General features: G+C 44.5%; 1 protein-coding gene and 1 long non-coding RNA gene across 5 annotated transcripts in view; one reads left to right on the top strand and one right to left on the bottom strand.

The window, feature by feature from the left end:
- Positions 1–17,819, bottom strand: part of LOC116424463 (uncharacterized) — a 216,139-nt gene that overhangs the window by 174,318 nt on the left and 24,002 nt on the right. The window contains exon 2 of the long non-coding RNA XR_004234459.2: positions 15,705–15,807. This is a non-coding gene — a long non-coding RNA (uncharacterized LOC116424463). The remainder of the gene's footprint in view (positions 1–15,704; positions 15,808–17,819) is intronic.
- knockout (Stork-head domain-containing protein knockout) overlaps positions 1–17,819 on the top strand; it is a 173,809-nt gene that overhangs the window by 134,176 nt on the left and 21,814 nt on the right. The gene's annotated exons all lie outside the window — the stretch shown is intronic.

Raw genomic sequence — 17,819 nt, 5'->3', positions numbered from 1 at the left:
CTTTCGACGAGATCGTTCAAACTTGCCGCCTTAAATCAACATCGCCATTAGCGGGACCGCTCGCGGGACACGTTGAGCGACGGTATGCGTGATTTGCGCGCGAAGGCTGCCGCCGCCGTTGCATTGAGCAACGGATAATTGCGTCGGCTAATAAATTAATCCCGGATCTCCTTAGTACACGCCCACCGGAGACGTCTAGTATCGTCTAATCCTGTAATAGGCACCCTGCGCCGCGGCGATTGATCGTTCGGGTCAAGGTGTCGCGCACGCTGGAAAGCGTTCAGACGAGAAAACTCTGCGAGGTTTAATTGTATCATCCGGCCGCGCGGCGTTACCAATCGGTTAGATCAATAACGAGCGCTCGTTCGATCGCGGGCCCGGCCCATTAATTGATTGTATCGAGGAAATTGAATTCGTCCGATCGGCTGTTAAACCATCGCCGGCGTTAATTCGTTAGAGATAATTGCCGTTCTCTTCGTTAACCCTGTTTACGCCCTGAATTATTATCATTCGTTTTTGTTCGCAGCCTGCGTTCGTTCTAGATCGTTCGGTTTCGAAATTGTTCTAATAATACACAGATATGGAGGCATACTTTTTTAGAGTCGCTCGAACTTCGAAGTATTGGAAACGTGGAATTAATTCAGTTATTACCATTTAGTCGGCAATATGGTAACACTAAACCTACCAGTTTTTCTTCCGTAACTAGTCAAACAATTTGCTAGGGAATAAAGGTGAACAAGTCAGATGATTAATTGTTTTTAGCGGAAATCAAGAGGAATGACAAAGATTGAAGACCGATTAATCGGACAATATAGGAATTGATATGAAATTAAATGAACGACAGAAGACAACATTTTTAAATTCAGTCATTTGACCTGTTCCCGGTGCGATTAGTGATTAATTAAAATGAATTTCATTAATGTTTATAAATAAGAGTTGACTTTTCCGTTTCCGTTTCGTCGGGCGAGTTATTCTTAAGGTAGTTTCGGGATATGGAAGGTGAAATTGGAAAACAAAGGGAAGCTAACCTGTTTTATCGTCTACATTTTCCTTTCGCGACGATTAGTATGCATGCAACGCTCCGCACTACGTGCTCCCAACGCGGCGTCTGGCGTGGAAGGGTAGCTTTTATGGCCACAATCTAATTTAAGGGCCGGCCAAGTTTCTCACTCTGCAATTTGGATTAATAATAAGTGTAAATCAGCCTGAGCAACGTGGGCTCGGGTGACCCGATGCGGTCGTATGGACGAGGTTTCTCACGGACTGTTTACGCGTTGTTATTACTGCGGCGATCGTGGTGGCCGCACATTTTCATGACTGTTCCGGTCGTGACTAATGCTGTAACGAATATCACTACAACAATTGAAATTCCTACTAACATTTCTAACGATTGCATCGGAATAACGTTCTATTCCTACCAGCATCTAAAATAAAATCAACTGCCTCGAACAAGTGTTTCAGCATTATAAAAGTATCAAACATGCTGCCTTGGAAAATAAATCTTTGTCTCTGTTAACAATTCCTAAAACAAACGATCGCGTTCCAAGAATATGACCGTAGACTTTCTGCGGTACAATAATCGATGAAATCCACCGGTTTGAAAAGAGGTCCTCGAATTGTCGACCGGTCTTTTTAACGCCGCGGAACCATTAATCAATAATGTTAAATTACGTTGGAACAAATTCCTGCTGAATGTTCATTTGTCAGGACTATGTCGTCGTTTTTTCACTTTTTTTTCCCCCTTCGGCGCGGCTACGAAGCGGAATGTTCTAGTCGGTTACACGGCCGTAACACCCACTGTCACTCTTAACGAAGAGTAACGCCGTGGCTGGGAGCAACAATGCCACTTATTTTCCACCTGTCAGCCGCGAAATTTCCTGGTCGGAAAATATTAGAAATTCCACTTAGGCACGGTTGTCCTTCCACCTTATCGCGAACTCCGACACAATGACACGCCCCTATCCGAGCCGAGACAGGCAATCGGCTCGATTCAGGATCGGGCGCGCGCCGCGAAATTTCCATGCGCGGCATAAATTGCAATCAGCGACCTTCGGACGTCACGAAACACGATCTTCGCGGACGATTTACCGCCTAGAAGTACCGATCGCTAACGCCGACTGGTTTCTATCCCTTCGTAAAAGTTTATCGAGATTTCGTTCGACTTTTACTGCAGCGTATGGCTGAATAAATTCGCTCTGAAGTTTTCAACGGAAGCTGCCGCAGTGCTGTAATCGTGGTTTTATTCAAATTCTAATCGTTTATCCTCGAATGTTCTTCATTAGGAATATTCAACGTTTCCCTATGAGATTTAGACGACATTCTTTGAAACTAACTAATGTTAAACTATTGTTAAATAATTATTATTCAACTAACTAATATTAAATATTAAACTTTATTATTCTGCTGTATCAAATCAAGTAGTGACTGAGAATCTAGAGTTAACCCATTGAGCGAAATTAATTCACAGTTTTGGCAAAGTCTTGCGTGAAGAATTTTTTTCTTACCTATTTTACGCAGATATGTACACTAATTTTGTTCATTAATCATTTTCTATGCAGTGATACATTTCAAAACAGTCTAGTACGCGTAAAGCAGCAAGACTATCGATGTGTATAAGACATCATTGGCAATTTAGAGCGAAAACATCTCGACGTGTGTGATGCGTTTTTCCAGCGCAGAAGGTTAAGATGGGTTTCTATCCTTCTGTGTCCGATGCGAGAGAATCTCTTGTAGCGTCAGTCTCGGAATTAAGATTCACGAGATCTCGGGAATCCAGACGCGATCGGACGCGATCGGCATCGGGTAATGGTCTCCCGACGCGCGGAGAAAACGAGTGGAAAATTACCGTGAAGGTCCGCAGTTCGGCCGGACGGGAAAGAAGGAAGAGCACGCAGCATTCTGTACGCGAAAGGGAAACTCTCGTTTATCGAAGAACATCGGGCTCGGATCGATCGGCTTCGTTTGAATATGCATCCGCGCACTTCGAGCCGCGACCATGTCCGCTGGCGTCTTCATAAGTCACCGGCCGTATGGACGACACTTTGATTGCCTCGAAGGAAATTGGAATTGGAATGCAGCTGCAATCTTATCGACATCCCGCGAGTTTTCATACGAGCAGAGGTTTATGAACTCATTCACAGAAGATGAATTTCGACGGAAATTTCCCTGCTCCGCTTGAGATTTCTTGATAAATTCTAGGGAATAACAAGCTGAGTGATCCTTCGAGAATTACCAGAAATAATAACATAGTGCAATCGAGGTGGAAATAATAGAATTTTAAAAAATGTTGGAAGCAGAAGGGATATAGCAAAGAAGACATTAAAACACGGACATTGGTGTCCGTGTAACACAAATAATTAGTAAGGGTTTATACTCTTCATGATAGACATTCATCTCTGTTTTATCTACTCCAGTGTTGCTACCGGGAAATTTATTTCCCACGGAAAAAATGGACTAACTCCGTCAACGAAGAATATTTATATGATAACAACTTTCACCAGGCGTCCCGCCGGTGCAACGTCCCCTCAAGACACAGTGTTTTGAATAAAACAAAGATTAAAGCGTCCCATACTTTACGAGCCGGCGTGCGTGTACCAATCAATCACGACAAACGCTTTTATCTATCGAGCGTAAGTCTTCCGCGTCCGCGCAGTGAAACCCGGCATTTTTCGGTCGACTTCTGAATTTTATTATCGGCCCCGTAGAAAAATCGATGGGAGAGCAATCCCCTCGTAAAAAGGCGCCCGTTAAAGCGGTTTTATCACGGAATCGGCGACGGCGCGCGCGGTCAATTATTCCCCGAGTTCAAGTTTTCACCTGATTGTTTATCGTCCGGTGGAAACAGATTTGTAATAAATGGGCCTTTTACTTTTACTGTGTTAGACGCATAAATAGCGGCGCGCCGGACAGAAATCTGGGCACGTCGTGCACCGTGCAGAGACGTGCGAGCGCGAGCGCTTAATAAGAAGAGAAGGATAAAGTCTCGTTTGTCGAGGTGCATGATGCAAAGAGTGCCCGGTTTATCTTACGCGAGTATAACAACGTCCGTTTACTTTCGAGACCAAGTTGACTGTTATCGTTGCATCTTAACGAGAATCGGCAATCTTCACAGAGTGTCGTGCATAGACGGCCTTGCGGACCAGAACACCGGCCTACAGGGTGGCTGAGACTTTTCAGCGCCCCGAGTCCTTGCCACGCGGATTTCAAGCGTCCCTAATGATGAAACCGCGGCTCAAATGGTTGCACACGGAAGCAAGAACGAAGAAGAGATTGAAGAGGCCTTTAAAATTGATTGGAGCTGCCGCGAATCCTTCCCGGAAAATAACGATTGAAATCATTAAACGGAAGAGTAAATTGATTCACTTAGTGATTTATTATAATGAAACTTTATAGTTTGTAGAATGTTTTAAAGCGAACGGAACGGTCGTTCACTTTTGTTTGTTCATTATGGAGTCGGTGAAAGGGTCGGACGCAAGAATTAGAGGAACAGAATGTTTCCTTAAAGTTGCTGTTTATCGCGACAATACCGTAGGAGGATCGTAAATCGTGCTCGAGGATCCAATAAATCAGCCCCGCCGTGTATAATCGTACGGTAGTTAAAATGATTCATACTAGGAAATCGGGCGATCCATCATTAAACGGGCCGGGCCCGATTCCGAATGGCCGAGGCGGTGTCCGGAGCAAATTCACTACGCGTCGTAAACGCCACCCGGTATACGGGCCCGCAATCGTCCGGCCTGAACGGAAACGTTCGCGTATTTAAGCGAAAACAGGGGACTGGATGAAAACTGAAGATCTATGCGCCGATTCAGGTTTCCTGCGCGTATTCGTAATTGGAGAGAGTGAAAGTCGAACTTTCAAAAGGTACGACCCGATATTCATACAAATTTTCCAAAACAGTACCCTCGTTAACGGTGCTCTGATTGTCGGCAATCACGTCCGCGTATCGAGCGCGGCCGCGCGCAGAACAGGAACAAATACAACGAGTACACGCTCCCGCGGACGCGAAAACACCGCTTTCCACCCGCGGAATCGGACCAATTATTCGTGATGCAACGTGAACCACTAGCCAGCCTGACATTCTTCGATCGGAATGATCGAATTTCACGGAATCCATCGACGAAATGTTCGGACATCTATGTCGAGTATTGATCTGACCCGACTGAACCATCCGAGTCAGCTGAACTGAACGTAAACTCGAATTTCCGAGACATTTTTGGGGAACATTAAGAAAAGTGGAGTGACCATTGAACGGCAATCTTCGTACATTCATTAGTTCTACAGGTTCTCGGGAGAAATACAACAGGATAGATATGTTCGTAAAGTTTCACTGCCGTTTATATCACTTTTCATTCAAACAACCATTAACACTGAAAATAAAATTCTACGCTTCGCTTTTACGATATTCGAATAGAACGATTTCTCCTGTAAAAGCGACCAATTTACTGTCGGAAACAGATAAAATCATTGATCTGACAAATAATTCTATTAACATCACTCGCACGGAGATCCCAAAATCATTTCGTCGACTATCGAGAATCAAATTTACAACCGCGACATCCCCGAAGGGTCAATAATGACATCTCGGTGCTTTACCCAAGGAGAGGGAAACACATTTCTCGTGAGGTTGCGAGAAGGAAGACGCAGCTGGAACGATCCAGTTCCCATGGATACTCGGAACGTGCCCCGTATACATATGTACATTCGTACGTATATATGTATATATTATATACACTATATATATATATATATATATATATTATATATATTACACGTATGGTACATAATATGCGTGCATGTACGTTATATATGATTCTGCAGGACTTTGCGGTGCAATGGATATTTGTTATTCATAAGCCTGCCAGTATAACTTCTGGCCAGCTGCTTCTCGTTCGCCGATACTGACCTGCACCACCCGAGGCGCTACGCATACCCCATTTAGATCGTGGATTCGCGATCCGTATCTTCCTGTCTGCCCGATGAGTTTCTAAATTCGTTGTACGTCGCGCGTGAAACGTTAACTCGACGAACGAGCCAGAAAACCGTGTCCAATAATCGTTTGTATCGCGTCCTACCTGCCTCGATTTTTCTTCTCCTCTTTCAGCCCGCGCGGTTGTTATCGCCGTCGTTGTTGTTGCCGCCCGTGAACGTAAAGCCAGCCCGACGCGCGTACAGGCCTGGTAGTTTGGCCGAGGTCCAAACGAGAAAATCGCAACGAACGCGTTTAATTTTCATCGGCGCGGCGCCGTCCCCTTTCCACGCTCGTGGCGTTTTCGTGTGACCGGGCCGGATAATTGCGCCCCCGTTTCAAACGCTCTTGTACCTGTTCTGTAATTCAAATCGCGCGAGCAACGGATCGGATCGAGCGTCCCGCGGAAATTCGATTTATTACCCGTTGCAAGCGAATACGAGCAAACGAATCATTCGCGATCTTCCTAGATAGAAGTATATATTTATACATTGGCTATCGGAGGATTTTTGGTGTTGACACTTTTCGTAATAGAATGTTTTATACTTTGTGATAGAATATTGTAATAGGATTTAATTAATTGTAAGAGAACGTTGTTGGGTATGTTTGATGTTGAATCTTGTTAGGAAGCAGCATATATAAAAATATACTTTAAAAGGATGTTTTATGTTTTATAATAGAATATTGTAATAGAAGATAAATAGTTACAATAGAATACTAAACATTTTTGAATGGAATAGAATATAATTTTCGTTCAGAACGAAATCGGAGGGATACAAATATTTCTAAAAGTTTACGGTGACTGCTGTACGATCAGTAATCGCAGCAACTGTTGTAGAACATTAACCCTTTTCAAGAAAAATCGTAGTCTAACGACGTTAATAACATATTCTATCCTCGTTGGAATATCCTAGAATCCATGTAACCCAAATCGTTGTAGGGTATCTGCACGCTCGTTCGATAATGTATTCGCGCGATGGTTCCCGCGAGTCCTGTCGAAAAACCGTTTAATCTCTATTACCGATCACACGTGTCCTAAAACGCTATCCGGCATCATTAATGTATTTCATTGTTCCCCGTGGAATCTCTATCCACGGATCAGATGCTTGTCATCGTGCACGAAACAATGTCCGATCGTTTACGAAGATTTAATCGCTGCCTCACAATCGCCTTTGACTGGTCCCCGCGTCATCGATTCACGGCTGGCCATAGATCACGGCTGTGAATCTCCTTCGTGGATCTTCCCGATCTTCACTCGTCTCCGTGGATTTTATTGCTTTAAACGCCTGTACGTTATTGTCGATAAACTATCTGCATTTCACCCGGTGCTCGGGCTAGCGCTCGCGCTCGCGCGATATACACGATAATTTATGATTTTCTCCTCGCATTGTCCGCTAAACCGCTTTCATCGTTCACCGATCGCTCGAATCGTTCACGTCGGATCCTTGATGTATCGGATTTTAGAAAATTACACGGCGAACGGAGCAGTCGCCCGGGGCATTAATTTCCGTGAATCTTCAAACGGCTCGTATCGTTCGGCAATTATTCGAGGGATGATCAACGTCACAGGAATATATATATATATATATATATATATATATATATATATATATATATATATAACGAATCGTCGTGGATCGTCGCGGAACGAAAGCACGCGTGCCGCGAACGGTCCCGTAAAAGTAGTTCAATCATCCTAATTGAGTGGAAAGCAAATTCGAATCGTACTCGATCTTAAATGATACGCTCGCGAAGTGGAACTCCATTTACCTGAATCTTTCAGTGACCAACTCCGCCGAGTACATTCATGAAGACATTACCGGCCGGATAGTTTATGGCCAGAGGGACAAGAATCATTGAAGCATTATGAATAACCTGTTTCTTCTCTGGACAGGTCCGGATGAATGAAGTCCTCCCGGCCCGTTAAAAATTACCACGCGCAATTTATCACGATCTATCGCAGAAATATCCGGAGCTGCCTATTGTTGGAAACCTGTTGGAGTTTTATTTAACTTTCTTCGAGGATTTAGAGGCTGGTAATCCTCGAATAACAAGACTCGTTAATAACAGGTTTCCTACGATTCCAGATTTATAATCCGCATCGTTTTGGTGATTGGATTCCACGATCTCTTCTTTTGCTCCCTTGCACGAGATTTCTCGTCTTCGCCGAGGGTTGAAGGATTAACTTTAATATCGAAGCTCGATAGCTGATTTATCTCATTGTTTTGTTTCAAGTTTCCATCTATTTTAACTCAATAGATGAGCAACATGGCAAACGAAAAATGAAAATGAATAAACAACTTCATCGAAGCGACTAATCACGCATCTCCAGTCTACATTCATTAGGCGCGAAGGAAAGTTACCCATGCCTGTCTACGAAAAATCGCCGTGCTACCGACGTTTTCTATTATCCCAGCAGGGGAGGGAGAGAACAGAGAAACGAATTCGAAAGTACTCGGCGCGCGTCGTAGGAAACACAGCTTTCCTCCTCGGGCCACGGGATCGACGAAAACTCGACCGATACTCGACAAGGTCGCAAACAGACTTTCCTTATTTTACCGGCGAACACCTGTTTGCATAGTTGCGTCCTTGAATGTCTGAAGATCGCGGCGGAGCATTCTTGGCGGCACTCGTGGCGCACAGAAGGCACCTCGAAGTGGATTTCCATGTCTTGCTTTCACCCGCGTGATGTCCTTTAAATCGAGTGGCTTGTTTCGAAGTAAAGGAGACGAAAGACGCAGAAGAAGAAGAAGAAGAAGAAAAAGAAAAAGTAGAAGTAGAGGAGTCGGAGGAAGAGTGAAGAAGGCGGTCGAACGAGGAAAAAAAGTCACGCGCGCCGCGACAAAAGGTATTTTTAACCGGCGAGGCGGTTGTTACGTGGAACACGGTTTCGTAACGGACGACGCGAAATTCGCGGTTCCACAAATCCAGCCTAATTTCGCGCCGGGGACGCTCGTGAACGTGAGTTTCGCAAGGAGCCGACGCTGCCGTAAAAATGTCGAACGAGACGCGTCACGGCTGCAACATAAATTTGCGTAAGCTCTCTCGCGACGGGCTCCGAACGAGCCGAAGATATCGAAATTCGGAGAAGTTTAAAACTGTTCGGAACGGGGATAAATGTCACGAGCTCTCCTAAATATCCTCTATAATGGCCCGCGATGACTTCAACGTAATGGCGTTCTTCGAGACCGAATACGCTCGCGCAAAAAAAAACCACGAGGTCAGATTAGTCACGCGCGTCAAGCTGTTTATTCTGTAAATATCGATTTCTGGAACGCTATCGTGCGTGGCATTTCTTCTACGACATTCAAATGTGACTCAATAGTTTTTGAGAAATATAAAATGTTCAGTTTTCTACGTTGTAGACTATGAAAACGGATTTTTATGTCGTCGCGCAGTATTGGGACGCGTCGCCTCACCGTGCGTCGAAGTCTCCAGTTGCAGCGTTCAGTGCGCAATGACATACTCTACTTCTACCGCTTCTTTATCGGAATACTTTTTACCTTCCTATTAAATAGGGTACTTTACTATTTAACAAGGACAGTTTGGGAATGGTGTAGTACTAATTTCGACGGAACCTGATGCAATTGTGGACAGTTACAAATAATAGATGAATATCTTATTATATCTGGGAAATACACTGTAATTATCCTGTATGTTACTTTCCCCATATATCAGTGAATCATTATTATATAGAAGTAATGATATACACCTGAATCAGCTGAAGAAACCTCGTAGACAACAACGTAGAATTCGGAGCATTGGCACGAATCGACATTGTACTGTTATTATCCGCATTCGAAGCGCCCCGTCGCGAATAACTCCTTAGGTGTGACCACAACAAGGGACGTAATTACATCGGGCGTGTACTAGCTTGTCCATAGAAGCGAGAGGCGTGGCAGAAGGTTGGTTGAGACGGGTCGTCCGGCCTCGAAGCCGAGTAAGTCCCATTAATGCCATATGTAGGCTAATGTCAAGAAAGCATGACAGCAGCGCGAATGCGCGCGATGTGATTGATGACGCGCATCATCGCCCACTCTATAATGTCCAATTTACTACGTGAGGCCAATTCACGGCTGGCAGGGGGGAATCGGTCGGCTTGTTACAGTCATAATCCAGAGTCTCGATCGTGAATTCTCCCCCTCGGATCACGAAAAACACCGTCGACGGAGAAAGTTGCAAAAATGTCACTGGCTGAATCTTTCGCGACGCTTAACGAGAATTCCTTTTTACCGACACTTTCTACCTGTGTTCACCGTAATATCGGTGACGCGGCTAATCCGCCATTAATTGGAATTCTCTTGAATAATTTACGATTTTAGCACTCCATTACATTAATCACACTATACTACAGAAATTCTACGATGTAGAAATACTAAGTCGATTGAACGATACATGTTTACTTCGTAATTTACTCCGTTTAATTCATTGTTTTATAATATCACGTTTCCAAACAAGACGATTTCAATGCGAACATGAAATACCCCTCGAGTCTGATTTTATTAAGGAACTTTCGATTTTCGACCAAAGTAAATCTAGATCATTAGAATGACACATTACGCGTCGCACAGATCCGGCGGCAGCGACTGCCGCGTGGTCTCCCTCGAACGCTGGACGCAGAAACTCGAACCTGCCCCGACAACGTCGATTTCACTTTCCGCGATCGGCGACGGATTGAATTGTATAATGAGAAAAATTCCCTCGCCGGGTATTAGTTTCTAGTTAATGGCCGCGCGGTGTCGCGACGTGACCGGCAGCCTCGACAATTCCGACGCGGTCACCGCGCGGTACCAGCGTGAAAATCGTTCCCGTTCGAACGTCATTGAAACCGCGCGGAAAAGTTATTCTTCGGCGCAAACGCGTTCAATAAATCGTCCGGCGATCGTTTCGAGGACTGCGAAAAAATTCGACTTGCACGATCGAAGGTTTTGCCACGGTGTATATGTACCTCGATCGCGGAATGGCTTTTCGACTAAAAAAACACGTGTCCCGGCTCGATCACATCGCTCAAGTTTGCGCCTCGAGCGGTCGTAACAAAGTTGGAACCACAACGGTGAGATATACGCTGCTCGGCACGCGTTCGCGCGAGGAGCGCGGGCCGGTTATTAATATCGGTCACCATTCTGTCGTTGCTTACGTTATCCTTGATACATTAATGGCAATAACCAGAGCATAAATTCAGCGGCTATCGGCCGGGGAGCAACGCGCGCGCTGGAAACTCCGCGGCGATTGCAAATGAGAAATTCCGCGCGTCTCGCCCGGCGCGCACGACCCGTATAACGTCTCTACTCCGAGTTTGTACATAATTTACCTTATATAATGCGCCGCGGCGTTTGACCTTTTCCGCGGCAATTTACGGAAACGCGCGTAGAAACATTTTCCTAAAACAGAATACAGCCGGAACGGTGATCTACGGCGCGGATGAGTGAAAATCATTCAATCGCGGAAACTATAATGGCTTCGAACTGATAAATTGGACGTACCATAAGGTAACGTTGTTGTTACGATCGCCGCAACGTCGAGATCCTCGCGGATACGGAAAAATGATTGTCTAGGATTTATTAGATGCATCGATGTTCTTCGGTTTTACTAGCGCTACCGTGTTCTATAAGTGTTCTCCTATAAAGTTCGCAGTAACATAAAACCTCTAACGTTTCGAACAGTAATCAAATTTTTACACAATTTCTAGTGATGCCGTCAATAACAAAAGCTTTGCAAGTTACGTCTCATGAAACAAGATCATCTCGTTTGTAAGTGTAACTTTATGACTCGAGATGTATAATATTCAAAAGTGATAAAGTCTTCGATATAATTTCTCGTTGAAACATTAGTGTTCCAAAGAGATTAGAGACATTAGCTTCCAACAACATTCTTATCCGATAGGCTGAAACGATTTTTCTTCGATAGAAACCTTGAATATGAATTGCCAAGAGATATCACTTGTCGTGCCCACTACATAACGATTTCATAAACCGTACATAATCCTAATCGCGGCGGTTCCCACAAGCTAAAACAGGGTAAACTAAAGAAAATAGGGCAACGATGCTAATAATTTACTTAATACACGTTACTTATCGTTTAGAAGCGTTCCATAACGCTCCACGGAAATCGATCGCGGCTTTCCCATCTTGCCTCGAACACGACTCGTTCGATAAATCATATAACGCCCCGTATCGCGGGCATAAACCTACGAAAAGGATAATAATTGCGGAGCGGGTTCCAGGACCGCGCGAGGTAAACCGCCGATAATACCGAATTCAATAATTCAACCTGCCGAACCGGGGTGAAACCGTATCGCGCGAAAAATGGATAATAATCGATTCGCGGTTGCAGCAACCTGTTGCCTAGGAAACAATAGCGAGCGTGGCAATAAAACGTTCCTAATGACGGGGAGCCGGTTAGGGGATCGTTCGATTCGCATGCTCCAGCGCGATGAAAAAAAGAAAAATGAAGGATCGCTAATTATCGCAGAAACCACGGTTACTATATCGCTCGATACGAATCCGATGGTATTTATTGGTGCCTATCTCGAAGGTACCGATCCCTTTCGCCTCGATGCGATTCCACCGCCATTATCCGAAAACGATCGATCGTGATCGGCTGGCCGCCAACGAGCCGACACAAAGGGTTACCATTTTGCATGGGTACCGTGGCCGTGTTGCGCGTCCCTCTTCTCTAGTCTGCCAGCTAAGCCGAGCAATCGATCGAGGATGTCGGGATTGAGTATGGTACAGACCCCTTGGCGTTGTATTATTATGGTCCGCACAATTGCGGGAGGAAGTTGTATCGAAACAAACGATATTGTTATATTGACATGGATTTTTGAAAAGGAAACTTTAGTAACGCTAATATTAGACGGCTGGCAATTAATGCTGTCGTTTAGTAAAATTGTCGAGACCGAGTGTAAAATATATATTACGCAATGTACTGAACAGTTTCTGGTTTGTGCTAGTTTCTTTGGAAGCCAGTTAAGCTGTCTAACAAGAACCGAAGAACGATCTAAAGTTGATATCTTACGTGTACTAATTTCTGTAGTAGGTGCAAGAAACGACGGGAGTAATAAACGGACCTATCAAAGGAATAGGTGTTTATGGCGAATTAAATAGTTCTATGGAGACGATCGATTGAAATCTCACGTCTGTCGGACAGCCGTGGAGTTAATTACGAAGCACGGTAGAGTACAGATCGGACGGACTTAGTTGATTAAATGGAATTCCAGGAAACCGGATTTCAGTGTGCGCTGAAAGGGAAATGGTTGTACGACCGACATTGTGAACGCGTTTTATGCAAATCTCTGGAATTATGCTTCTTACTCTTCTTTCTCGAGCAGACAACATTTGACTGCATTCTGTTGCATGTAAACAGCCCTACGAACCTAAATAATAAAATGGAACAGCATAAAATAAAATATAACAGAGTAAGATAATATAGAATAAAATAAGACAGAATAAAATAAAATACAGTAAAATAAAGTAAAACAGAATAAACAGTACAATAAATGTCCGTAAGCCTAGTGTGAATAAAGGCCAAAGCTAAAACTATTCACGAAGGAACGAAGACCGTATATCGTCGCCGCTAATAAACGTATTTGGCGAACGAGGAGACGCCATTTCCAGCAACGGGCTGCATCAGATATACATACATAGGAATCGGCGGCTACGCCCTTATCGGAAAGAGCTAATGGTACCGGTACACACGGCGCAACCTCAGACGGCGGAATCCAGGCTAAGAGTCGATTCTCATGGCCTCTCCCGTATCCTCGTTCCGGCCGACGAAAAATCATGCGAATCGGGTGGCTCGTTTTAATGAAATTTTACCGTACATGCTGGGCTCGGCTTGACCCACCTATCACGCACGAGTTCAATTTACTTTCGACGGATCGTCCCGCGAGCGATGCGACTTTTTCCCCGGATGTACTTATGAAACGTAAAAATCGGAATGTTCACGGTCAATTGAGATCAGCGAGTCGTTAATCATCCTTCCCCGATACGTTCCGCTTGTTTGATCATTTTTTCCCTCTAACCTGTTTTTAAGTGTCGCAAAAATGAGTAGGGAAATAATTGATTATTTGGCACGTTTATAACGACAGCAAGACGCTGATGTATAAATCTCAGAAGAGTGAGACGTGCGAAGTGAAATTGAAAGCACCAAGGTGCGAAATTGATAACGGAATTTATAATGAATTGAAATTACTATGGAAACGTTACTGAAATCGTAAAGTTTAAAAGATTATCTCCTTATAGGAATTTGTACACGCGAGAAGATTATAATTCAGTGCAATCTCTTTCGTTTGACGGAAAAAGTTCGGTAAGCTGTTCGCTAACAGAATTTATATTAAATGACAATCGTAAAGGATGCCCGCGAGGATCCACGCAGGTCGCTCTGATCCCACGCAACCGGTTCATACGTTTAAAAGCAACCGGCCACACGATAATCCCTCTGAACTTTGCAAAATTTTACTTCGATCGGAACGAACGACGTTAAACGAGCACAGCATTACATTTTCAGCGTGGCGTGCGATCGGTTACGTGCGCGATCCGAGTGGTAAGAGGGCGGAGAGGGGAGGCGAGACAAGTTGTACATAAATTCATTAATTCGAGACACAGCTGGGCCTGTATCATCGTACAGGAGAGACATTTTCATTCCCGCAGCCGCGAACGGGGTATGAATTGTGCAACCGGCACCGTGCAACCCCATGTGGGAGTGCATAAAATGGCAGGTATGAGAAGTAAGCGGTCCGGATCGTAGGAGATAGTTTAAAGTTAAAACGACCTACGCCTCGGCTCGCCATAAATTTTCGTCTACCCGAGCACGATACACGCCGCTACCCCTCGTCGTTCCACTCCCTGTGCGCTCGCGCGCGCACGATCCTGCCTGGAAATGTTCACCGGTGGCAACAACGATCGAAGGAAAATGGCGATCGCTATTTACCGAGGACCGAGCGACGTCACTTTAATCATACGTTGCCTTTAGACATGATTTTAATTAAAAACTCATTGAGAACACTGATTAATAGTTAGATGGAAGATAGAAAGACCCTTCAAACAAGAATTAAACAAGATGAACGCTATATTAACAAGCTTCTGATAGCTTCTTACGAACGAATAATTTACCTGTTTTTAATTTATCGTTCTAATATTTTAGAATCTACTATAGTACCAGTTTTGTACTTCTATTTTAAACATTATCTCCGAAGCATCATCCGTGCGGATGTATGTCCTTGAAGAGGTTAACGATTTCCGCGCGTGACTTCAAATAATCAGCCATCTCCGTGGGGGGATAGAAGAATGAGAATCAGCGCAAAAAACTCCGGGGCGAACTTAATAGACTTTTTCCACGGCGAAGACGGACCAGTTGGTTTCGGGAATTATCGTCGGCGAGGGATCCTTTGAAGTGTTCCTTCGATCTCTCGTGAGATTGGAAAAAGAAGAGAGGCGGAGAGAGAGAGAGAGAGAGAGAGAGGAGAGTTTCTGTGTGAAATTCTAATTTCTCCGTTAGCCACGGAATGAGAAGGAGAAGACTAACGATCCGTTGTTGCCCGCGAAGATAGCCAAACACGTCTGAACCAATGGATCCTTGCGAGACCTTAACCGAGGATCATTAGGAACGCGACGATCGTCCTCGCAGTATGCCGGCCCGGCCATGTTGTCGCGACCCGGATCCAATCGCAGAATTCTCGAGGAACATCACGACTCCCATCACTCCTCGTGACTGTCGTTACTCAAAGGTCACCTACCTTTCAGACCGGGATGCGCAACCCATTTACGTACCGCGATGATGTCGGTCAGTAGTTCCTTCCGAATATGCATTCGACGAACACACGGCGCCTTCTTAGATCGCTGAAACAGATTGAAACGTTGTTTAGATCAATCTCTTCGCCTATGCTGTATCGAGCGACTGAACACTTTGCCACTTGCAACATCACTAATATATTCAATGTAGATTTTATAGGTGTAATAGATCGATCATTGTAATTAGCTGTATTATAAAATAAAATGGAAAAGGAGTATAAAGTATTCGTAGTTACTAGTATCAATAGGATTTGTACATATGCTTAATCCGATTAACTAATCAGACAAGTAGAATACAGGATAATAATAAAAAAATTTTTTCCAGGTGTTGAATAAAAATAGATTGACATTGTACTATATATGAAATGTTATCTTTGCCTGGAACGAAATGAAGCACCGCGGACACGTCCCGAATTCGCACGAGTAAAAGTCAGTGCTCACGATATGAAAGTTTTGATATCCTGCTCCCAACAGGAAACTTCCAAAGTAACCTGACCGAGAGCACTTACACTCGACCCGAGGATCATCTAAAAATGATGAACTAACGGTTCCATCGCGGAAGGGACGATTACTTTCTTGTGTCGGGAGCTGGCACACCGTTTACCGCGTAAAATCGTCCTGTAATCGTGAACACCGGAAGGAAACACGGCCGGGCCGAAGTGCGCATATACGATTTCATAAAATTGCCGTGTCGTGTAGGGAAGCTGCGCGTATCCGCCATTGTGTCCCGCGATCCAGCGAGTTTCACGGAACACCGGTGAAAGCTGACGAATCCACGGAAAGTCGGTATTTGCATGAAATTTACAACGACAGTCCTTTTTGTCTCGTTGCGCGGCGCGGCGCCTCTCTTCCGCCCGGCGATTTTATTTCTCGAAAGGTCGTGGGTACCTCGATATGTTTCACCGAGATACCATCTCCTCTCGTGACCGTCCACGCAGGAACGCCGCGCGACGCCGACGGTGCGGGCACCAAGATACATGGACTTGCAATCAAACAATTCCATGAGAAGTGCCAATCATCCGCGCGCAAAACCGGCCCCGTTCAACGAGCCATTGTTCTCGAATCAATATCTATTTGCACAAGCCACCGGTGCGAGCGCGCGCGCGCGCGCACACACTCTTCTATTGGCAAACGAATTTGAGAAGCCTGTGGGAAACCTCGCGCCGCCTCCATTGTTAACTTCTCCCGCTCTGCCCGGTAATCTCGTTGCGTCAACGAACTTTCAATTATTAAGTAATAAGTTTCCGCGGGTCTTTTCGAGAGATCACGGGCTATACTTCGAGGGAGCATCTCTCGAACAATAGGAAAGTGAAAAATTAGATAGCTGTAGAAGCTAGCTTCAAATTCTCATTATCGCGTGATATATATTGCGCTTTACTTATAGAGTAGTTAAAAAGCATTTCATTGGAGTTTAAACACAAAAATTGAACTATTATGACGCATTGTAAGAAAGAGATTCATTACTGATCGAAAATATCCTGATTATCCAGCAAGAGTCACTGTCGTTGGTTAGGTCGTTTTAAACAACGCGCAAACTTGTGTACAATACTCGCGCGGTTGAAGTAACTATAATGCAACTAAGTACTGCATACGCATCGCGTCAGGCCGTTTAATACATGTCAATTCCCATTCTCATGAATTATTCCTTGAAAGTAACTGTCGCTGAAAAATTATTCCCAGCAATTAAGGGGTTTATTAAGTCAAAAGCTGGGGTCCCCATTAATCTTCACTTAAGTTTATAGTTTATTATGTCTTACGGGCTCGAATGTACGCATAAAGTCCTTAATGCAGTCATAAAGGATGAAGAAGTACGTATAATGCGTGTCTAGCGAATGCAATTATTTAGACACGAGAAAAACCATTGACGATCTATAAATCGATCCTATTAGGTAGCAGTGTAGCCGAATGACGATTTAATTTATAATCGGCTGTTAAACGGCGGCGATCGCGTTTCTCGACTATCGGTAGCGACGTTTCGATATAATGGAACTCCTCCGGGGAGGCTTCCGCGAGGCCAGCGGCCGGCCTTCCCATAATCCGCAATAAACATTCCAGTTTCC

The sequence above is a fragment of the Nomia melanderi genome, chromosome 5, assembly GCF_051020985.1.
Source record: "Nomia melanderi isolate GNS246 chromosome 5, iyNomMela1, whole genome shotgun sequence".
NCBI classification, from domain to species: Eukaryota; Metazoa; Arthropoda; class Insecta; order Hymenoptera; family Halictidae; genus Nomia; species Nomia melanderi.
The sequence above is the reverse complement of the archived record's forward strand: the minus strand, read 5'-3'. Positions and strand labels throughout refer to the sequence as shown.